At 41.8% G+C, this 24,286-nt stretch overlaps 1 protein-coding gene and 1 pseudogene across 1 annotated transcript in view; one reads left to right on the top strand and one right to left on the bottom strand.

The window, feature by feature from the left end:
- The window catches only part of ITGA9 (integrin subunit alpha 9), a 329,022-nt gene that overhangs the window by 144,002 nt on the left and 160,734 nt on the right, over positions 1–24,286 (top strand). The gene's annotated exons all lie outside the window — the stretch shown is intronic.
- On the bottom strand, positions 11,669–11,880 carry LOC125998522 (uncharacterized; annotated as a pseudogene).

Raw genomic sequence — 24,286 nt, 5'->3', positions numbered from 1 at the left:
AGTTTAATATATTCCCATATGTTAATCTCTGCTTTTACTTGCTTGGAGAGTGCAGTTTCCTCCTTGAAGATGCCTTTAGTCTCAATGTCCTGGAGTGTTTTTACCTACATGTTGTTCTATATATCTTATGGTTTCAGGTCTGATATCGAGGTCTTTTATCCATTTGGATTTAACCTTCGTACATGATGTTAGCTAATATTTGACAAAACATAAAGAGATAACACAAATACCTCAGTCTCTCCCAAATACTTTCTTTGAGGAGTGGCAGATGGCTGTGCTCAGGGATTACTCTTGGCTCTGTACTCAGGGATAATTTTTGAAGGGCTTGGGGGACATATGTGGTGCAGAGATTGAACTCAGGTCAGCTATCTACAAGGCAAGGGTCTTACCCTCAGAACTAACACTCCAACTCTGCTCTCAAATTCTATTATATCAAATTATTTTTAATTTTTGTCATGGAACTTGACAGAGTATTTCTATTATTTGGTTATGAAAGAGAATGTATAAAAGACTAAAACATTAAAAATAAAAGTGGGAAAAGTAACTTGCTCAGCTATCAAAATATAATGTTTTGGGTTTTTTGTTTTGTTTTGTTTTGTTTTCTGTTTTTGTTTTTGGGCCACATACAGTGACAATTAAGGGTTACTCCTGGCTATGCGCTCAGAAATCACTCCTGGCTTGGGGGGATCATATGGGATGCTGGGGCATCGAACTGCAGTTTGTCCTAGGCTAGTACAGGCAAGGCAGATGTCTTACCCCTTGCACCATTGCACCGGCCCCCAGAATATAATATATAATCCATATAGAATTGGTATAAAAACAAAGTGATAAGTGAAATAAAATTCCTAAATAGACATGTGTATGAGACATTAATGGATGGCAGAACTTCACACAGGCCAAATCCAAATGGATTAAAGACTTTGATATCAGACCCCAAACTAACAGGGGTCCTCAAACTTTATAAACAGGGGCCAGTTCACTGTCCCTCAGACCATTGGAGGGTCTGACTCTAGTAAAAACAAAACAAAACTTATGAACAAATTCTTATGCACACTGCATATATCTTATTTTGCAATGAAGAAACAAAACAGATACAAATACAATATGTGGCCCGCGGGCCATAGTTTGAGGGCCACTGCGAACAACACATAGTTAAAACACTTAATGACATTGAGACTAAAGACATCTTCAAGGAGGAAACACCAGTGTCCAAACAAGTGGAAGCAGAGATAAACCAATAGGACTATATTAAGCTGAGAAGCTTCTGTACCTCAAAGGAAATAGTGCCTAGGATACAAAAGCCACCCACAGAATGGGAGAAACTATTCACCCAATACCCATCAATAAGGGGCTAATATCAAAGATATACAAAGTACTGACAGAACTTAACAGGAAAAAACATAACTCCATCAAAAAATGGGGAGAAGAAATGAACAATTTGTTAAAGAAATATAAATGGCCAAAAGGCACATGAAAAGATGTTCCACATCACTAATCATCAGGGAGATGCAAATCAAAACAACAGTGAGATACCATCTCACACCATAGAGACTGGCACTCATCACAAAGAACAAAAACAATCAGTGCTGGTGGGATTATGGGGAGAAAGGAACTCTCATTCACTGCTGGTGGGAATGCTGTCTAATATTATGCAGCCATCAGAAGAGATGAAGTCATGAAATTTTCCTATACATGGATGTGCATGGAATCTATTATGCTGAGTGAAATAAGTCAGAGGGTGAGATATAGACACAGAATAGTCTCACTCATCTATGGGTTTTAAGAAAAATAAAATACATTATTGTAATAATGCCCAGAGACAACAGAGATGAAGGCTGGAAGGACTGGCTCTCGAAGTAAAGTTCACCACAAAGGGTGAGTGTAGTTAGAGAGATGACTATCATGACAATATTAATGAGTGAGAGAAATACAAAGCCTGTCTCGAATACAGGCAGGGAGTGGGGAGGACAGCGATGGGGGGGGGGCATTGGTGGTGGGAAGGTTGCACTAGTGAAGGGCGGTGTTCTTTTTATGACTGAAACCTAACTACAATCATATATGTAATCACGGTGCTTAAATTAAAAAAAGATGGCAGAACTTATTTTTTATCTTGGAGAAAAAAACTAAACTCTTCACTAAATTTCAGGAGTAATGGTTATGTGGGGAAAATAGTTAAATCTATACCACATTGCCACTCACTAAGATAATTTTTACATGGTTTAATTGGCATACAGAATTCAGTATTGAAAAATTAAACACACTGATTATTATATTAGAATTGGCTTCCCTGAAACCCATACTGGGGTTCTCTTCATGGAATCACAGGTGTAACCAATTCTGTTAACATCCAAGCAACTGCGATGGTATCTATCTCTTCATATTTTTCTTTGTTTATATGTGCAATTGCATATTAAAAGTTCTCCAAGGCTGGTCACATTGATCCTATATGGAAAGGAAGCCATGAAAGGTGAAGGAGGGAGATCATCATAAGAGCATGTTTGTGATTTTGTTGAGTAATATAGATCCCTGCATGCACACTCCAGTGATGTGTAGATACTGTGAAGGAAAAGGTGCTGACATTTTCATTTGAAGATGTCCTAATGGAGATATTGGAGTTCCTTCAACGAGTAAAATCTTCTTCCCACACCTTTTAACTTTCAAGTTCTAAACCAGGGTTCACATCCTAGTTGCTTGAATTATTTGCCCAACTTATTTCTTTTTATGAGATATTTTTGATAATCAGAGTCTAAAGATCTTTTTCCATGAAGGCCCATTTGCTCATGCCTTTTGTTCCATAAAATCTTGCTGTTTTTAATTGATAATATAGCTTTCTATCATGTTTTTTCTATTGTTTTAAAATATTGAGATGCTTTTCAATGTTGTATCTCTTTTCTAAAATTTCTCTCTTGAAAGCATTTCTTGAAATGCTCTCCATTTATCAGATGGTGGTTTTAGATAAGCTAAAGGGTTGAATTTGAGATATTTTTTTCTTTAGAATCCTTGAATTTACCCATACTAAATCAGTCTGCTTTTCTGATTTTCTGCTCTTCTGGACTATTTGAAGTGAGATAGGTCATAGACTGTAGGTTTATTGTGTCATTCTAATTTAGTTTATCTTTTAATAACAGTGTTTTACAAACATTTTATATCGATGGCGTCTGTGATCTTGGGTGTGTTATCTCTTTGAATCAACCCCTTCCCATTGTGTTGGGATGTCACTAGGCTGTCATGTGGCTGAGGAGGAAGGTAAGATACTGAAAGGGTTGCTCAGTTGTCCAGGTCACACATCCTTTATTCTTCAAAGCTAGGACAAAGGCCTCTATTCCTTTAAAGGCTGATATTTCAACCACAGTTCTCTAATGTTCTTTGGTTAAGGGAACACGGCCAGATTCTTGTTTATTTGGGGGGAACAAAGGCTGCTCCTGAAGATACTCAGTCAACCATCCAGAAGATTCTGTGCTGAGGCCCAACAGTGTGGTGGTATTGCTTGGCCTGGGGGGGTCACAAGAGTCACCCTAAAAATGTGTGGGTGCCTTCAGTACTATTACCCAATGGTACCCAGGGAACCATGTAGACTGAAGATTGACTAAGGTCCTTATGCTTGTAAAGCCTGTGTCCCTGACCTCTGTGCTGTGACTGGCCCACACAGCTAGGAGATTTCGGTTTTGCCATCTTGCCCACTTAAAGCAATGAGTGGGGATTAGAGTTTTGCCAGAGGGCATGCCAACTGCTCAGGGTTTCCACAAGCTTCCCGCAGAAACTGAAAAGCAGATTCTGGTGTCAGTGCTCAATGGAGCAAAGTTACATAAAGGCCAATATTTCTCTCTAGATGAAAGAAACCCAATGGGATTTTAGCAAATTCTCGAACTCCTGCCTCTGTCTCCTCTGTCAGATGACTCTCCTCATGTGTTCTTTAGCAGAGAGAGATGGAAATAAGTGTCACACATCTACTAAGACATCTGGAGTAAGGACCCTCCCTGAGATTTAAGTGAAGGAGTGAGGAGCACCTGAGAGCTGAGTATAGATGACAGATATCTTACCGTGCTCTCTGGGTCCTGAGTCCCCTCTTTTGTCAGAGTGACTTTCCTAGCTTTCTAGCCCTTTCTAACACTCGGTATTGAATTCAGTTACAGAGCTAGGTTGTCCTGATGATCTAATGACTTCTCAAGAAGGATGGGTTAGAGGTAGACAAGTGTTTGCATGTCACCGCCTAGATGTTGGGGTCAGGTCCCTGTTAGGTATAAAAGAGAGCCCAATTCCTTGTGACAAGCAGACTGAGTTCACATTAGGGACAGCTTGTGTTCTGGAAGCAAATGGTTTTCTATGAGTTTTTATTTTATTTTTAAAATGGCCATGTCATGATTTACAGTAGTGTTAATGCTAGTAATCTGGGCATGCAATGTCACTTCATAACATCCACCACCAGAGTGCCAGCCCTTTTCTACCACTTTTTCTGGGTCTCTCTTTGCCTATCATCCCACCCACCACCACTTGAAAGACTCAATTGCATAGGCAGAATCTCAGGGTTTGCTTTTACTAGCTATTTTCCATTCCTTATTCTGTTTCTTTATGCTCTAGAGCAGGGGTGGCGAACAAGTTTGACACAGAGAGCCAAAATTTTAAACCGTGAGAGTCAGAGAGCCACACCACACAGTGACCTGCCAAAACAAACACTCACACAAACGCATCTAATTTTAACAATAATCTATGAAACACATATTGCATTTTGCCATTTTGAGTGAGGGTCAAAATCCTGCAGTGATGGTGAGGGTGTGCTGCATCCTTCACACTAAGAACTAGCGGCCAGATGTGACCCAACATGTGACACATGGTTCGCCCCCCTCCCCCCGCTTGGTGGCCCGTGTAGTTGTTTCCGAGGGATGGGAGACGGGATGACGCAGCCTGGGGGTGAGACGACGCGCTAGGAGATCTCTCCTCAGAGGTCCCTCCTCAGAAGCAGCAGAACAAAATCCAAACTTGGCAAAGAGCCACAGTATACAAAAGAATGATAAGAGGCAAAGAGCCGCATTCATTTTGGCCGGGAGCCGCATGCGGCTTGAGAGCCCCGTGTTCTCCACCCCTGCTCTAGAATGAGAGAATCAATTATCACCTAGTATTTGCCTTAAAAGCACACGATTAGGTGGAGAGTTTTTACAATGAGGGTTTTGTACAGCTTTTGGAAATGGTGCAAATAGCTCATGGTTCCAGTTTTGCTTTGCCATTAATTAGGATTCTCCTTTACTTCTCAGGGGAAAAGAAGGCCTGAGACAGAGGTTGTGGGAATGTGTCCTCAGGAGAGTAGTTTGTCTCATCTCCACTCTTTAAAGTCCAAAAAGAAGAGTCGATTTCAGTCAATTGAGGAAATTAGGCCAGGTTTTTTTTGGCATCCATAGAGGCTGTCCCTTCCCTTCCATAGATTTGTCCATGGAAAGTATTCAATACCTCATTCATTAAGTCAATTCATTGGGGGGTCCTTGGGCAGAATATTCAAATACTTTGATGAATACACATGATTATGCATCCCAGGCTTATTCTAACTAAAGGAAATATAAGCAAATAAGTATATATAAATAAGAAGACAGATTGTTTCAGAAAGAGGGATGTGAACTGGCTGAAATGTTTAAGAAGGAATCAGTCATGCTTGGTATCTGTAGGGAAGTATTGTAGATGGAGAGAACAAACAGAGTGGTGCCTTGAAGGTGGGAATGGAAACTGAGTTGGGAAGGCTAGACTGTTGGAATACAGTGGATGCGGGATGAGTGAAAGGAGAGATTTGGGGGTGGGTAGAAAGGGTACAAACATGGAGGGAGTTATGGCTCTAGCTCCTAAGGATCCTAGAGAGTAGGTGAGGGTACGTGTTTAGGAAAGGAGTTTCATGGCCTGAACATTGAGCAAGTGGAAGTGTGGTTTTCCTTGTGTTTAAAGAAACTTCTTCCGGCTCCTTCCTGGAAACTGGGCAGGAGAGGAGCCAGAGAACAAAAGAAGAGGAAATTCCCTGAGCAGGATCAGACAAGAAATGAACCCACTTTCCACTCAGCCAGTAGAATTTCTGTGTGCCATAGTTTTAGAACAAGGCTTCCTTTACTCTCTGGCACTCAACTGTTTTTCATCCCTGATAAAGCCAGGATGCATAATTTTTCATGTGGTTTCTGGAAGGATTCATAAAGCCTGCTATAAAACTAGGCCATATGCTTCTCCAAGCTCCATCGTGCTCCATGGTGTGAGCTCCATGGTAAGACCACTGCTGTCCCAGGTGAGTGCCAGGATTGTGTCAGAGGCTCAGAAGAGGTTTGCTTTCTAATCTCAGCCTTCTTCTCTCCAAGTTCTTGATCAGACATCTAAGGATGATGATCGGGAAAATGGTGATTGGTGCTGATGTTGTCATTTAACGGGACCATAACATGTCAGTTAGATGGAGGTCATAACTTGAGAAGAGTGGACCTTAAGAATATCTTGGCTGGGAGCCAGAGAGATAGCATAGCAGCAGGGCATTTGCCTTGCATGCAGCCCACCCAGGAGGGACCCAGTTTGATTCCCAGCATCCCATATGGTTCCCCAGCTTGCTAGGGTTAATTTCTGAGTACAGAGCCAGGAGTGACTCCTGAACACTATTCATGGAGCTCAAAAACCAATCAATCAATAAAGTTTTTTTTTAAAAAAAGAATATTTTGGCTTTATGCCTCTGGTTCCATCTGGAAGAAACTTACGGGTGTGATAATGTGAATAGGTGTGCTAGGCATATCACACTCCTTCTCCTGGTGCTGCCTCCCTTTCAGTGCCTGTGGCCTCATGGTCCCAGCAATAACCTCTCTGGAGCTCAGCTGTGCTTTCTTTAGGAAGCACAGAGCATCCCCATTTGCTCTGACCAAAGGGATCTCTCTGGGTGTGGACCCTCACAGGCTTCCTGTGACCAGGAACTGCTCTTATTTTCAGTGTACTTTTATGCTGGGACAAGGAGCAGATGCTGACACCTGCTGACCTGTCCCCCAAGAGAACTCCTGGGATTTCCACCTCAGGCATGGCTAGAAAGCACTGTCATCACAGAAACCTTCCTGATTCCATTAAATTTAGTGGGACTACATGGGGCCTCTGAGCTCCAAAAATGGGGCTAGTGGGATGTTAGAATCTATGTGTTCAGTGAAATGAATCCAAGTCACTTAGATATAGATGGGTGACTGGCAGCTGGAGTAGAGGCAAGGCAGGACTGCCTTTCCTCATGGGTAAGGAAACTTCTGAACTCAAAGACTACTCGAGTGCTCGCTAGAACTCTTCCTTCCTGTTTGGGGTTACTGTAATGTATTTACTGGTGGTCAGTGCTGCTTGCTTGTCTGGCCTTCCTCTGTACTTGCGATTCTATTTAGGGACAGTTTTGATCTCTGTAGGTGCCCTGCCCTGCAGAGCCCATGCAGGACGGTGCACCCTTGGGAAAGCATTTGTCTTTTCGACTCTTGGTTCCAGTAGTTCCTTGGCACATCCCCCATTCTTGACCCATGAGTGTGATTTTTGGAGGTAACGATCACAGTGTAGAGGCTAGATCAACTCTCCTGGACACCTCTCTCTTCAGCAACACTTGGTGAATGTTTGCAGGAGTTCTGGCTGAATGGCTTGTGGCAACTGCAACAGTACACAGGGTTGGCCAGATCTAAGAGATAATTGGATGGGATCTGTATTCATAAATACTGCACTAGCCTGAGAGAGGGAAGCAGGTTACCCTCTAGAAAACTGGACTTAGGCTTGCTCTTTGTCCCCGTTAGGTGAGGACAGAAAGATAGGTATTGCACCCAATTTGGTGGTAGGATAGGGAAATTTCATCCATTCACTCTTGTCCTGACATTCTTACATCTGGTAAGCATTGTCCCTTAGATGAAGGATTCAGCATCCAGTACCTGTTGTTCAATTGCTGTGGAATTGAGTGCTTAGATTCTACACTGCAGAAGTCTTGAAAGAGAGCAGGTGACTATGCAGTGGAGATTGACTTCATTTTCGAGCATGTTCTAGATATAGCATTTAACTCTTCTAAAAAGAAAGAGGACCAAATTTCAGGTGCTGTCTCATGTGACAGGGTAAGCAAAGCCTGTCAAATCTTACAGAAGTGGCATCACACGTACAAACAGTCAGAGCTCATGTTTCCTCTGGGTTGGGCAATGGAATAGAGGACTGGCCCCTGTGCTTCTGTGAATGGACTGATGGTCTTTGCCATGGGTTCAAGTTCAGAGCTGGGACAGATGGCTCAAGTGGTGGTGCTCACGCTTTACCTGCAGGAGTCCCAGAATTGATCCCCAACACCACTTATCTATTGAACACTGCCAGGAGTGACCCTGAGCACTAAGCCAGGAGTAGCTCCTGAGCACCACTGAGTGGCCCAAAGCAAAATAAAGTTCAATTCAAGTTGAATTTATTCCTTTTATTTGAAGGAAGGCCCTTTCTTCACTATCTGGGCACTCCTCAAAGGGAATTTTGTTTCTGCTGGCTCAGCCAGGCTAGAGAATCCCGCAAGGATTTTGCAATTATGGGTGATTACACAAATGGCAGCTGTGACTTTTCTTCATGGCATTGTTTGGTTTACACCCAGGTTTCAAGCTATTTATAAACAGTTGTATGGGGGTTAAACTTTATAGCTATATTTCCAGAATCTGTTTTTAAAGATTTTGTAAAATTTGCTTTGAATGGGAAGAGTGCAGACTTATCATAAAAGCTACAGTCATTTTATGTTTCCCTTTCCAGTAGAAAAATTCACCCACCGAAAAGGTAAAGATCAAAGAGATTCCAGATGTTGTCCCAATCCCATTTCAAGAACATAAAATCCAGCTATTTCTATTAACAGAAAAGAACTGGGACCATGCCTTTGAAGGGGAACACCAAAAAGTGTAAATGATTTTTCCTTTTCTTTGAAGTGTCTGTATGGTGGACCCAAAGCAAACAAGCTGCGAATCAGTGAAAAAGGAACAGCTGAAGACTTAAAAAGTGCACATTTTTGTCCTTTTGACATTAGTTATATCAAAAAAAATACTGGTTTCTGGATTCCAGATAAATCGGAACTGCATGAATCATTTTAGATAAGTCTGTCCTTGGGTCTCAGAGAGTCCATCAGTATTTATGAATCATTTTAGATAGCTCTGTCCTTGGGGCCAACTCTAATCCATAAGTCCCCATTAATCATTTTCAGTGAATTTGTCCTTGGTACAAATAGTGCTGCCTTTAAGGTTCCTGTAGACGCTTCCTATTTCAATAAGAGCCTTTTATTCGACCTTCCAGTGACATGAAATGGAAGGCATACGTACTGTTTTGTATAGTTAGTGGGGCCAACTCTTTTATAGTATGCTTTATAGTCTAGAGCATCAATTCTCAATTGGGGATCTTGTGGCTCACGAAGTACCCCTCAAACATTCCAAGGGGGCCACAGATAAATATAGCATAAGCAGGGGCCCATGACATGAGACAAGTGGGCCAGCCATAGGAAAGAATAAAAGTTGGAAAGTGTCTGTCATTGGAATCAGATGGAAAAACATTGGTCTAGTAGACTTTTAGTTACTTCTTTTAGTTACTTCAAGAGGTTTTCTTGAAAACATCAGAGTAGGTAGGGAAGTTTTAAAATAAAGAGTGTTAATGCTGGCATTGCCTGTCTCAAGAGGGGTTGGGGAGACAGGCTCTAAATATGCAAGATATCCAGATTCCTGGGCAAGGTGCTGTTTGTGTCAGAAGGGCCATATTGCACTGAGATATAGGTTGGTGTTTTCTAAATTGTGACCCCTCCCAGAGGAAGAGGTATTTACCCTCTCTTACTTACCGAGAGAAATTTCTGGTCAACAATAAGCTGCCCAATCAAAGGTCTCCTTTGCCCTTCTTATGAAGTAGAACCTGCTCTGTGTTTCTGAACTTTGTTTGTCTAGAGCGTCACACCCCCACTCCCATCCCTACCATTCATGCATGGCCTCCTGTCAGCCTGTTCAGCCTTTCATTTGCTTAAGAAAGCATCTCTTTTTCCTGAGAATTTTCATCGTTCTTTGAATTTCCGAGGGTTTCTGTTAAGACTATTGGTAAACAGGGTGCGCATCTCCATTTGAAGGCATATAGAAGCTTTCTGGATGTTAAAGAACATTTGTGATTTATTCTGAGAGTCCCCTTGCACTGGACTGCTCAAGGACATTCTAAATAGGTGTCTGTTGAATGCCTGAATGGTAGTTGTCCAATGTACTCTTGATCAGAATCATTAGAAGACAGACAAGGTGTCCATCTCTGGCCAATCACCATTCTTTGCATCACCTAATGTGTTTTGGTGATCCACTTTCAGGTAACAAACCACACTTGAAACAATAGCATTCTTTCAAATTCTATAAACAAAGGAATTTGAATCCAGCACATTCTTGTGGCTCATATCTGTTCTTCCATGTCATGACTGTAGTGTAGTTGCCTGCCTACTCAGTCAGCTGGGACTGGAAGACATTTCCAAGCATCCTCATTCAGATGTCAGGCACCTTGGCAGGATGGACAAAAGGCTGGACTCAGCAGGGGTGGATACCTCAAGTGTGGTCATTTGGGAAGTAGGGGAGAATTTTTACATGGGCCTTGGCTCTTCTTCTCCTAGAGAACAAGCCAAGGACACCAGATGGAAACCATATGGCCTTTCCTACCTAGCCAAAATGTCACATGCATCAGGTCCATTGTGTCTTGCTGGTTACAAGTGAGCCACCAGATTCAAGAAAGGGAGATTTGGACTCTGGCAAGGTAGCCTAGTGGAGGAGCAGGTGGAATAGAAGAGGTTGGTATCATTACTTGAGAAATAGGACACAGACAAAAAATGCCCATAAGAGCAGCACCAATCAGATTCTGATTGGGTGACAGAGAGGCATTTAGAGAATGTGTCTTGTTGAATGGGGACAGGGAAATTCACCTTAAGCTCAAGCTGGAGGAAGAGAAGAAGCAAGATTCTAGGGGAGGAGAAAAGAAGAACATCGGTGGTGAAGAGGAAAATCCAGATGAGTTGACTGGGCCCAATATAGTAATTGTGTACATTTTTTCTGGTTTTTTTTGGGGGGGGGATCACACCTGGCAGCGTTCAGGGGTTACTCCTGGCTCTGTGCTCAAAAGTCACTCCTGGCAGGCTCGGGGGACCATGTGGGATGCTGGGATTCGAAGCGGGGTCTGTCCTGTGTTGGCCTTGTGCAAGGCAAAGGCCTTCCCACTGTGCTATTGCTTTGTCTCCTGTAATTGTGTCATTTTGATGTGTCACTGAATAAAGTTAGCTGATCTGAGTGAGATCGTTACCATTCATCATCTTATCTAGTTTCCTTTTTGGTGAGTGCAAGAACTTTTGTGGGGTGACTTTGAAGTATCCAACACAGTTATTAACTGTTATCAGCTTTCTATTAGATTCTCGGAACTTATTCCATCTTGTGGGAAATTTTTACCCTCTATTTACCAACTCCATTTCCCACACAGACCCTGTTGGCCGCCATTTACTCTCTATTTCTGAGCCTTTTAAGTTAACTCCCCACAGTGAGATTGTATTATCTTTCTCTGGTATGTTGCAGTGAGCAAAATTCCCTCAAGATCTATCCATGCTGCAAATGTCCTTCTCTCATTCTCTCTGGCTTAATACTATTCCTCCCCAACCCTGCCCCAAGTTTATATGTGGGCATGTGCCATATTTTCTTCTTTTTTTTTCTTTTTTGGGTGCACCATTCCTGGAGGTACTGCAATTCCAGGTCGATGCGTGGAATGGACGGAGCAAGCTCCTATTCCAGTTCCTAGTGCCAAAAATCCATTTAATGTATTGTCGTCAGATAGACGACGTATCAGATATTAAACTGATAGGAACAGATACTACACTTGATCTTTTTTTTTAAATTTAAACATCTTCATTACAAATATGACTGTGATTAGGTTTCAGTCATGTAAAGAACACCCCCTTCACCACTAATGCAACATTCCCACCACCAATGTCCCAAATCTCCCTCCATCCCACCCCACCCCCACGTGTACTCCAGACAGGCTTTCCAGTTCCCTCATTCATTCACATGATTATGGTAGTTCTCTGTATAGTTATTTCTATAACTGTACTCACCACTCTTTGTGGTGAGCTTCATGAAGTGAGCTGGAAGTTCCAGCCCTCCTCTCATTGTCTCTGAGGATTGTTGCAAAGATGACTTATTTTTCTTAAAACCCATAGATGAGTGAGACTATTCTGTGTGTGTCTCTCTCTCCCTCTGACTTATTTCACTCAGCATGATAGACTCCATGTACATCCATGTACAGGAAAATTTCATGACTTCATCTCACCTGACGGCTGCATAATATTCCATTGTGTATATGTACCACAGTTTCTTTAGCCATTCGTCTGGTGAAGGGCATCTTGGTTGTTTACAGAGCCTGGCTATTGTGAATAGTGCTGCAATAAATATAGGTGTGAGGAAGGGGTTTTTGTATTGTATTCTTGTGTTCCTAGGATATATTCTTTGGAGTGGGATAGCTGGATCGTATTGGAGCTCAATTTCTAGTTTTTGGAGGAATCTCCATATCGCTTTCCATAGAGGTTGGACTAGACAGCATTCCCACCAGCAGTGGATAAGAGTTCCTTTCTCTCCACATCCCCGCCAGCACTGATTGTTCTCATTCTTTGTGATGTATGCCAATCTCTGTGGTGTGAGATGGTATCTCATCATTGTTTTGATTTGCATCTCCCTGATGATCAGTGATGATGAGCATTTTTTCATGTGCCTTTTGGCCACTTGTATTTCTTTTTTATCAAAGTGTCTGTTCATTTCTTCTTCCCATTTTTTGATGGGATTAGATGTTTTTTTTTTTCTTGTAAATTTCTGTCAGTGCCCTGTATATTTTGGATATTAGCCCTCTATCTGATGGGTATTGGGTGAATAGTTTCTCCCACATGGTGGGTGGCTCTTGTATTCTGGGCACTATTTCTTTTGAGGTGCAGAAGCTTCTCAGCTTAATATAGTCCTATCTGTTTATCTCTGCTTCCACTTGTTTGGAAAGTACAGTTTCCTCCTTGTCAATGTCATGTCATTCCTCCTCAATGTCATGGAGTGTTTTACCAACGTGTTGTTCTATATACCTTATGGTATCAGGTCTGATATTAAGGTCTTTAATCCATTTGGATTTTACCTTTGTACATGATGTTAACTGGGGGGGGTCTATGTTCACTTTTTTGCAAGAGGCTAACCAGTTCTGCCAGCACCACTTGTTGAAGAGGTTTTCCCTGCTCCACTTAGGATTTCTTGCTCCTTTGTCAAAAATTAGGTGATTTTATGTCTGGGGAACATTGTCTGAGAACTCAAGCCTATTCCACTGATCTGAGGGTCTGTCTTTATTCCAATACCATGCTGTTTTGATAACTATTGCTTTGTAGTACAGTTTAAAGTTGGGTAAAGTAATGCCTCTCATTTTCTTTTTCCCTAGGAGTGCTTTAGCTATTTGAGGGTGTTTATTGTTCCAGATGAACTTCATAAGTGTTTGATCCACTTCTTTGAAGAATGTCATGAGTATCTTTAGAGGGATCACATTAAATCTATATAATACTTTGGGGAGTATTGCCATTTTAATGATATTAACCCTGCCAGTCCATGAGCAGGGTATGTGTTTCCATTTCCGTGTGTCCTCTCTTATTTCTTGGAGCAGGGCTTTATAGTTTTCTTTGTATAGGTCCTTCACATCTTTGGTCAAGTTGACTCCAAGATATTTGAGTTTGTGTGGCACTAATGTGAATGGGATTGCCTTCTTGACTTCCATCTCTTTCCTATCATTATTGGTGTATAAAAAGGCCATTGATTTCTGTGTGTTAATTTTGTAGCCTGCCACCTTGCTATATGCCTCTATTGTTTCTAGAAGCTTTTTGGTAGAGTCTTTAGGGTTTTCTAAGTAGAGTATCATGTCATCTGCAAACAATGAGAGCTTGACTTCTTCCTTTCCTGTCTGGATTCCCTTGATATCTTTTTCTTGCCTAATCGCTATAGCAAGTACTTCCAGTGCTATGTTGAATAGGAGTGGTGACAGAGGACAGCCTTGTCTTGTGCCAGAATTTAGAGGAAAGGCTTTTAGTTTTTCTCCATTGAGGACAATATTTGCCTCTGGCTTGTGGTAGATGGCCATAACGATATTGAGAAAGGTTCCTTCCATTCCCATATTGCTGAGAGTTTTGATCAAGAATGGGTGTTGGACCTTATCAAATGCTTTCTCTGCATCTATTGATATGATGATGTGATTTTTATTTTTCTTGTTGTTGATGTTGATTACACTTGATCTTAGCCAAAAGGCCAAGAAGCGATATTTTTTATTTATTTGCTTGTCAATGGACATTTAGGTTTCTTCAGATTATTGCCTATTTATTTAGTAATGCTCAATACAGAAACCACTTTGAGCTCATAATTTCATTTTCTTCACATAGATCTACACACACACACACACACACACACACACACACACACCCTTCAATTGTATATCCACAAGTTGGATTGCTGGCCCAAAAAGCAGTTCTATATTTGGGCTTTGGGGGACCCTCCAGACTTTTTATATAGTGGCTCTACTGTTTTACATTCTCACCAAAAGCTACCCAGCTTCATTTGCTTACCAGCATGTTAGTTCTAACCTTTTTGGTATGACAGTCTAGTATGGGGGGGGTGAGGGGAGGAGCGTGATAGTTTATTATGGTTTTTTTATTTATATTTTGCTCACGATCTGTGACTTTGGGTGTCTTTCATGTCCTGTTATTATGAGCTTGTTGGACATTTGTTTAGATTTGAGAAACTATCTGTCCATTTAAAAGTCCAATTATTTGAAGATTTTATTGTTGTTTGCTTTGTTTTTGATCATTGAATGAATTCCTTATACGTATGTTTTGGCTGCTAACTCCTTATCTGATGCTTACTTTACTAATATTTTCTCTCATTCCGTGGGTTGCCTTTTCATTTTGTTGATTATTTCTTTTGTTGTGCAGCTTTTCATTTTGTTCTTTTGCTCACACATAGAAGGTGTGTGCCACACCATGGATTCACATCCCTGACCCTGCTGTATAACTTTTTAGTTGGTACAATTCCATTTTTTAAATTTTGCATTTTTGTATATGTTTTAGCTGTCATATCCATTGCTAAGACCTATGTCAGAGTGTTCTGTTTTCCTCTAGAAGTTTTATAGCTTCCAGTCTTACATTGAACTCTTGAATTATGGCTAAAGTGATAGCACAGTAGGTAGGGCATTTACCTTGCATGTAGCAGACAAGAATCCCTAGCACCTCATATGATTGTATGAGCTCACCAGAAATGATTCCTGAGTGCAGAGCCAGGAGTAAGCCCTGACCATAGCTGGGTGTGGATGCAAGTTAAAAAAATGTTTTTAATCCTTAGAGTTAATTTTTGTGAATAGTGTAAGAATCCAATTCATTCTTTTTCATGTGGATACCCAGTTTTCCTAGCACCATTTATTTTGAAAACTTTTTATTTTTGCATATTAATGACTTGCATATTAATGACTTGTCATACTGCATACTGCATATGCACAAAGTTCTTGATTTTGTTCATTTGATGATGCTATGTTTCTTTCTATGACAGTATCATAATGTTAAGATTACCATAGCTTTCTAAAATAGCTTAGAATTAGAACCCATGATACCTCCAGAATCTGTTCTTTTTTTCTCAAGGTTACTTTTGGGTATTTGGAACTTCTGTATTTTCATGTAAGTTTTAGGATATTTTTCTATTTCACAAATGCTATGACAATTTTGGTAGGGGTTTTGTTATATCTGTTGATGTTTTGGGTAATATAGACATTTTAACATTTAGTAATGTTATTTCTTACAATTCATTAACATAGGTTGTCTTTTAATGTTTGAATAAATTTGAGTTTTCTTCAGTTTCTTTCAACAATTTATCACAAATTTATGCCCTCTTAATTAACTTTATTTCTTTTTATATAGATATCCATATTTAAGAGTAGTATTACTTGATGTTATATTAGCCTAAGAGGAAGATGGGATGTTTACTTTCAAAAATATATGAAGTTTATAACACCTTCCTTTGCACAAAGCTTCTATCTAAAGGCAAGCTGGGAGAAAATAAAGTTTTATCCAACTAGAGAAGGGAAAAAAATGAGAAAATATATATAATAAATTGTTTTTGTTCTTTTCTATTGTGAAATTTCTAAGAATGTAATGATAATTCAGAGAATGTTTTTACGATTTCTGACAACTTTAACAAGATCCTACAAGTTTATCAGTAAACTGAAAAATTTAACTTGTCTGAATTTGGGTTTCAGCGTTTGGGGGAAAATAATCTATGATGAGATGAAATCATATAACCTATAAAATCATGGATAGCAGGTAACACACTTGACATGGTTGACTTGGGTTCAATCCCTGCGGACACAAGTAGCACCCCATAAGCCCCTCCAAAGTTATTCCTGATCACAGAGCCAGGAGTAAATAGGTAGCCTAAAGAAAACAAATAAGTGGGGCTGGATTCATAGCATAGCTATAGGGGACCCAGGATGGACCCGTTTCGATCCCTGGCATCCCATATGGTCCCCTAAGCCTGCCAGGAGTGATTTATGAGTGTAGAGCCCCTGAGCACTTCTGGGTGTAGCCCCCCCGCAAAAAATAAAACAAATAATGAATAAATAATTGTACTCCGATCCTGGGCATTGGTGATTGACCAGTCTTAACTGAATATCAGTGCTGCAGAGACCAAAACAAAACATACCGCTGAGAACATTCATCAGCCAATGCTCTAGTCCCCTCCTGCAAAGAAGAACCCAGTATGTATCCCTTGCTTTGTTAGGGCCCCATCAAATACTGAAGTATTTTCTGTAAATTATAGAAATGATCTTTATTAAGTGGCTTAGTAAAGCTTTGTGGCTCAGAGTGACACAACTTCTTTAGGGATTAAGATGCTTAAAATTAAAAAAAAAGAGGGAAAAATGCTTAAAATAACCCAGGTAGGGAAGTGGGAATTTAAAAAGAGAACTAGAGATACGTCTCAGCACCAGGGCACCTGCCTCATATGCCTGGGCCCTGGGTTTGATCCCTGGTATCACACACAAGACAGACATCAAGAAGTGTAGGAAATACAGGCTGAGAGGAATAACAAGGCGAAGAAGGAAAGTTTCTGGCAAAAAGCAAACTGGATGGCTTTACTGATTCAAGTCATTAATCTCAAATTAGCTAATGTCTCCTTTCAGGTCTGAGCATCTAACGAGGTTTACCCATTTCTAAGCTAATGCTTATAAGCACGTCAGACAATGCTTATCTGCCCCCCCCCCAGATTATACTAAAGGCTAAGTCTGCTGAGAAGAACGTGAGATAGCCACAGTGCCCACAGAGCTCAGTTTTGTGTAGGAGAGCCACGTAATACCACACACCACTTTCACCTGAGGTGCCATCTTGTAATGCTGAGGAACAGTGATGACAGGCTAAGCGAGTCAGCCCCTGGGGGAGTGAGGGAGAAGAGATCCAACCAGCAGGGAAGCCCGTGGAAGTTGGAAAAAGTGGGACAGAGGGAGGGATGCCACAGTGGAAACAGTAGTGAGAAAGAAAAAAGATGGGTGAGACCACATGGTTTTAATAAAGTTCGTTGGAATTTCAATGACCTTGTTTTATTGCAGGTGAGGGGCCAGCTTCTCTCTTTACTTACTATTCTGCAAATCATTCAGAGCAATTTTGCAGAATCTTTTGGCACCCCCTACCCACCCCTAAGCTTACCAGAGAGGTTTAACCAGAAGTGGTTAAAATAAGCCAGAAATCTTGTGGGGTCAAAATTTGGACTTCCCTCTTTCTCTCGGTATTTTCACACACACCACCATGGTCCAAGAGGCAGGCTCCTCAGTTTTCTAGATATCCTCTCAGGGCTTGTGAAACAGCAGGCCTGCCCTAGCGAGGTCAGAGCTCTCTGTGCAAAAGCAGGGCACACTCTGTGGACCCCTTAGCCCCCGCCCTCCCATGGACTCACACAGGGAAACAGATGCTTTCAGAGAATTCTCAGTTTTATTCTCCCCAGAACCAAAAAATTTGTCCTGGACCAAATTCTTAAACCCCCAGGGGTCCTGTGGTGATTTGGAGACTTGGCCTTGAACCTGTCATAAAATGTAATGGATGGTATATATTTTACTGTTGGAACCAGGGAGTTCATATAACCTATGAAGATTGAAACAGCATAGCGATACCTTCTGCAGTGTTTGAAGTAGATTCTGAAGTGTTTCAGAAACACGCTCTGATCATTCTCACTGTGTGGCTACTATAAAGCCTAAATGCTGTTGGACACACCAATGGGCTCTGTTGAGAAGAATTTGGGGGAACACTCTGGAAAAGCTCAGGAACCCTCAGAAATTAAACGTGTGCCTCTATGTGCTGCCTGCTCTCTTGTCTTGGCACCATCTCTATCCGCTGGGCCTTTTTTAAAACATATTTTGGGGGGTCATACCAGCAATCCTCGGAGTTAGTCTTGGCTCTGCACTCAGGAATCACTCCTGGGGACCATATGGGATGCCAGGTATTAAACTCATGTCAGTCACGTGCAAGGCAAGTGCCCTTCCTGCTGTTTTATCATGCCAGCTCCTGAGAATAATTTGTTATGGGAGTCACAAGCATCAGGGCTCAAGGACCTGCGTCTCTTCCTGTGATGCTTGGGGCCATCAGGGCCACAAAGATAGGACTCAGCTGGTGAGGGGGCTGTTATCTGATGCCAGGAATCAAACTCAGGACCTCACACACATAGGTATGTGCTTTGCCCTTGAACTGTTGTCTCAGGATGCTTTCAAATGTGAATGGCAACATAATAGAATAATTAAAGAACCCAACTGTAACTCCACCCTGGATTTAGGTGTATCTACCTGAGACCCGCCCGTTCCTGGGAGGGCTCTTGGGAAGCGGATATTGCGTATATCTTTCCCTGCAAGACCCCCACCTTTTCCTGAGAGTGGTCTTGGAAAGGTAAGATAAGGCCTTTGACCCAGAGGATTAGGGTCTTTTGGTCTTTGGTCAGCATGGAGGTCAAAGGGAAGATGGCTGAAAGGAGTTAAGACTCAGGGCTAGCTAAGAATGGCTGAATGCTTAATTGGTTATGATATAGGCCACACATGTGGTGGATAGGGTGTGAATAAAAGTGATACTTCCTGATGCCTGTCTCTGGATGAGTCTGATTTCGCCGTTCACCTAAACCTGGGACCCGCCAGCTAAATGGGGTTGCGGAGCCACATGGCCTGGGATGGCAGAGAAAGGCCTCCATCCACCATCCAAGTCCATCCTAAGGGCTTAATGCAATACCCAACTATATTGAAGTTCAGTCATTAAAATGTTTGAAAGGAAGCATGCATTGTCATAGGCACATCTCTGCTTTTCATTCGGGTACAAATACTGAGATTGGGTGGGATTTGAGCATCATTCACAAGCTGTAGTCTGAGGACAACCTCTTAGATTTTTATAATGACACAGTAATATTTGTTTAGAATAATACTGTGATGGTTTTCTGCTAACATTTGTTAAGAAATGAAATGTTAAATTTTAGTTCACAATCCCTTAAAATAAGGATGCCGGGTTTGTTTTGTTTGATCGTTCTCTGATCCAATTCAGATTTCCTGAATTCCCTTCTATGCAGAGAATCCCTGGGTTAAAGTTCGATTTGTGGTAGAAAGTGGTGAAGCATCATCTGTTACGTTTGTGGTGTGTCTGTCGTATTTTTTGCAGTGCTACACCAGAGCTAATAAGACATCATTGGTGACTTGAGTTAAGAAACTTGTTATTAATTTTGTGGCTCAAGACTCAACTCATCTTGCTTTATACTTTGCCCTTTCCAAGCATTCTTGGGGCCTATGTTCAAAGGACAAAGGAACTTCCTGGGCACCTCTAAATAATGGAAGACAGAAATGAAAATAAAGGCATCCTGACTGAGGCCTGGAGTATGTCTCCCTCCCCCTTTCTTTTGCCTTGTCAGGTGGTGCTCAGAGAACCATGAGGGCCAACCTGGACCTCCTGCATGCAAAACAAACTCTCAGTATGTTGCATTATCTTCAGCTTTTGCCCTAAGTCCTTCCCTGGAAGATTCGTTGTGGAGTGTATTTATGACTAGTTTTTTCTTTTGAGAATAAAGAAAAGAGCAAACTCTAGGCTCCAAGGTTGCCACCATGCCCATAGATCTCAGTCTTGTGTAGGAGAGGAGAGCCACATAATACCACACACAACTTTCACCTGAGGTCATCTTGTAATGATGAGGAACTCTCAGTATGTCCCTCCTCCAAGACAAGGAAGTTGTCCACTGCCTTCACCTACCAGGGCACTGGGTGTTGCTGATTTGTTCCTCTGATGCATTTGAAAATGACCATTTTGCCTGTCTAAACCCACATCCACTTATGATATCTCAATTCTTTGGGCCACTAGTCTAGTCACAGCTCAGCCAGGGCCCTTCGCAGGGATGGACTCCAAGCTCCTATGCTGGTGTCAGCTGGGTTTGCCCAGAACTTGAAGTCTTTCAGACACATGTGGTTGATGATAGAACTAGTTTCCTTGCAGCTGGAGAGCTGAGATGTTTTGGCTCAGCAAACTTCTACCCACTTGCTAAGATTTGCCTCATCTCCCATGAATGAATCTAAATTCATTTGGGTTGGTACCAAATCCATTCTCCATTTAATGTCATGTCGCATCATTATTGGAGTGACACCTGGCACAGTTACAGTTCTTGCCAGACCCCAGGTTGGGAGGGTGCAGATTATGAAAGCTCTTGGGGACCTGAGGTCTTCACAGTATGCCTATCTTAGGGTGTCCCTTCACAGGCTTCTGGAAGAGGTGACACCCATCAGGCAGATGAGTCATCTTAAGAAAGTTAGGGTGTCAGCTATTAGCCAAGACCTCTGGTGGCTGGGGAGTGGGTGAATCAGTTGGGAGTAGGCTCAGGAAGCTCTTGGCAAACAGAGGCAAAGAGTGGGTAGAGCACTCAGAGATGAGGGACATGTGCACGCCCAGTATGTGCTAGACCCCAGGTTCAGCCACTAGCACCATATGGACCCCTGAGCACCACTAGGAATAGTTCTGATGGACCCTGAGTACTGTCAAGCCTAAGCCCTCAATACCTCATGGCTTCCTGGGCACTACTAAGTTTAGCTTAATGGCCCCTTGCACCAGCTTGGTGGCTTCAACCAAAATTTTGACCTCAACTATTGCCTGCAGAATCTGGTTTCTGAGATGCCGTGGCCTGATCCCACACTGCTTTCCCTCTCACTCTTTAGCCCCTGTTGGGTCCAAGCTAGCAGCCCAGTGATAAAACAAAGAGACCACCAGCAATGCAAGTCACAAAGTGGGATTTTATGTGCTTAGCTAGCTAAGGGTCTAAGACTTCTACCTGGGAACAGGCTTCCAGTCAAGGACCCCAAGTCTAGGGGAGTGAGGGTATATGTAGCCATGGCTAAGCATATCAGAGCCAAATGTACAGCAAGGGATACACAATTCAAATGCCACAAGATACATAATTCAGATGTTGCAAGGCTGATCTGTTAAGGCTTATCCTGAGTGCACGGACATGGGTGCCATGTTTCGGGTCTTGTGTCTCCATTTGTCTCCAACTCTTATTAAAGGCCACATTCTCACAAGCTAACAAAGGGAGTATACAGAAGCAGTTTTAGCAAAAGCAGAAACTTTCATGGGGAGAGCAGAAACTTCAGGGTCCTACACCCCTCATCCCATGATCTCTCTCACAAGCCCTGTTCAAGGTGGTGATGGCAATAATGGTGATTATTGATGGTGGTGCAGCTAATGGTGGTGGTGGGAGTGAAGAGCCATCCTCAAGAAATGCAACCACATTGTCTGTTCACCCTTCCACCTTGTAGCACATACCTGGTATCTGTAATCCAGAACAATGTCACATTCTCTCTCCACTGTTTCAGAGAAGAGTCCTAACAGTGTAGACCAAGAGACACAAGTGCAGCAGGCAATTGCCAGAGATGGAGCCCCACCACTGCAGTGACCACTTGTGAGCTCTCTGCCCCCATATTTTTTCACCCTCTACTTTCCAGCAGCGTGTTGACAGGAGGGGAAGCTGTCCCATGATAAATGTACTTATTCTCCAGGGTTAAAATGCTTCTCAGCTTCAGAAACTTGAAAGGGATACAGGTAGAATCAAAGATATGGAGGATAGAAAATAAGAGAGAAAGACGCAGAATGGTCTCACTCAACTATGGGTTTTAAGAGAAATGAAAGACATTTCTCAACAATTTTCAGAGACGAAAGAGAGGAGGGCTGGACGTTAAAGCCCATCTCATGAACCTCACCACAAAGAGTGATGAGTTTAGTTAGAGAAATAACTACATTGCGAACTATCCTAACAATGAGAACGTATGAAGGAAATAGAAGCCTGTCTAGAGTACAAGTGGGGGCAGGGAGGGGAGGAGGGATATTTGGGACATTGGTGATGGGAATGTTGCACTGGTGATGGGGGGGGGTGTCATCTTATATGACTGAAACCCAACCACAATCATGTTTGTAACCAATGTGTTTAAATAAAAAAATATTAAAAAAAAAAGAAGTAAGTACCCATTTGTGTTGGGAGAAAGTTGAAGTGCAGGGAGCTGTGGTCAGAAGGCTGGACTCCTCCAGGAAAATCTCAGAGCTAGGCAGTGAGCTGGACTTGAAGGATGTGGATCTTGTTATGCAAGGAGAAGGGATTTGCGCTGTGGGATCATTCTGAGTAGCGGCAGAGGTACAGCAAGCAGCCAGATGCCCTTGGAGTCAGCACCCTTTGCTCCAAAGGTTTTTTTTTATTAGGTCTAGGACCAATAAAAGATTTGCTTTCTGGGATTGCAGCTGCTCCCTGAGCCACTTCAGTCCTGATTTCTTTCCTTTGTCAGATAGGTTGGGACCATCGAGTGACAGTACCGTGCCCATGTTCTGACTCCCAATCTCAGAGCACTTGACATAATATGAGGATTGAGCTGATTAATAGGCAAGCCCTAGGACCAATGGCTGAAATGATGCTGGGTGAAGGGTTGTTGAACAGTATAAATTGCATGGGTCAGCTCTAGACATTTTTCCTTCACGATTTGCTTTTTCAGTATTTTCTTCTGGTGGTTCCTTATTCATCTACAAATGTTTCTGCCAAAGCCTCCCTTTGATGGTTTAGACATGGATGATGCAGGGAAGAAAGCATTCCATTAACACCCAAAACTTAGTCTCTCCTGGAGAATCCATATGTTGGCTGGTCTTCATGTGGGCCCATTTGTCTTGTGCCATTTAATGTCAAAAGTGATTATCCTGCATAATTGACATATTTCAATGCAGGGGACTTTAGGAGAAAAGATGGCATGCTCCTAGGAACTTGTTTCTGAGTTGTTAAAAGTTCTCACTCGACAATTACTTAGTTTTGAATTGATATAGAGAAAAAAGAAATAAAAATTAACCAAACATAGGAACTGGGTATTAGTACTGTAAGTAGGGCACTTGCCTTGCATGAGGCCAACCCAAATTTAATCTCTGGCATTCCATAGTTCCTTAAGCATCACCAGATATGATCCCTGTGTGTAGAGCCAGGAATAAGTCCCCAGCACTACCGGGTGTAGGCCCCTCCTGCAAAAAAAAAATTTTTTAACTTGAAAAGAGCAGATATTTGGAAATTACCACCTGTGCTGTTAATACATTTGAAGTGCTTTTCCAATGATGACAAACAAACATATAAATCAACTAAACAAGCAATTTCTTATACACACACTCACTTATACATATACCTAGGTACATGTATATATACTTGGCAAGCCATGTGTCAAGCAGTCAGCTAAGTGCTATTTTATCTTTGAAATGAAAAGAGCATCAGTGGGGTTTGTTATTTTCTAGGGAAATAAAGTAATTTATGTAAATCTGTTAATTGAAGGGTAATTGATGCTTTCTTGCCCTTTCTGAGCACTCACGCTTGCCAAAAAGACTCTGTATCTTAGGCTAATAATGATCTCCATTTCATGCTCGAGCGCATAGGAAGTATTATGTGGTCATAAGTTAAATCTTTAACCTTGTTGAGAAACTTTCAGAAACAAGATATGCTCATTTACTCACCTTCACTTCCTGCTCTCACGACAGGATGGCGGGATTTTGGAACCCAGCTGCTTTCCAGAGCTCTTAGAGGTCAAAGTTTCTAGCTGAACTCTGAAGACTAAGGTTTCTGCCTTCAAGGGTATTATATATGACAAAGCTATTGTGGTCAGCTGTGGTTTTCATCGTTTTATCTAAAATTATTTCTAGAACATCCTCTTTGGATTTAAATATTACAAATATACTTAACCTCAGTATTTTTTCCCAATAAGTTAGGACATA

The sequence above is a fragment of the Suncus etruscus genome, chromosome 20 (assembly GCF_024139225.1).
Source record: "Suncus etruscus isolate mSunEtr1 chromosome 20, mSunEtr1.pri.cur, whole genome shotgun sequence".
Taxonomy (NCBI): Eukaryota; Metazoa; Chordata; class Mammalia; order Eulipotyphla; family Soricidae; genus Suncus; species Suncus etruscus.
Note: the sequence above shows the minus strand (reverse complement) of the source record. Positions and strands in the feature narration are given on the sequence as shown.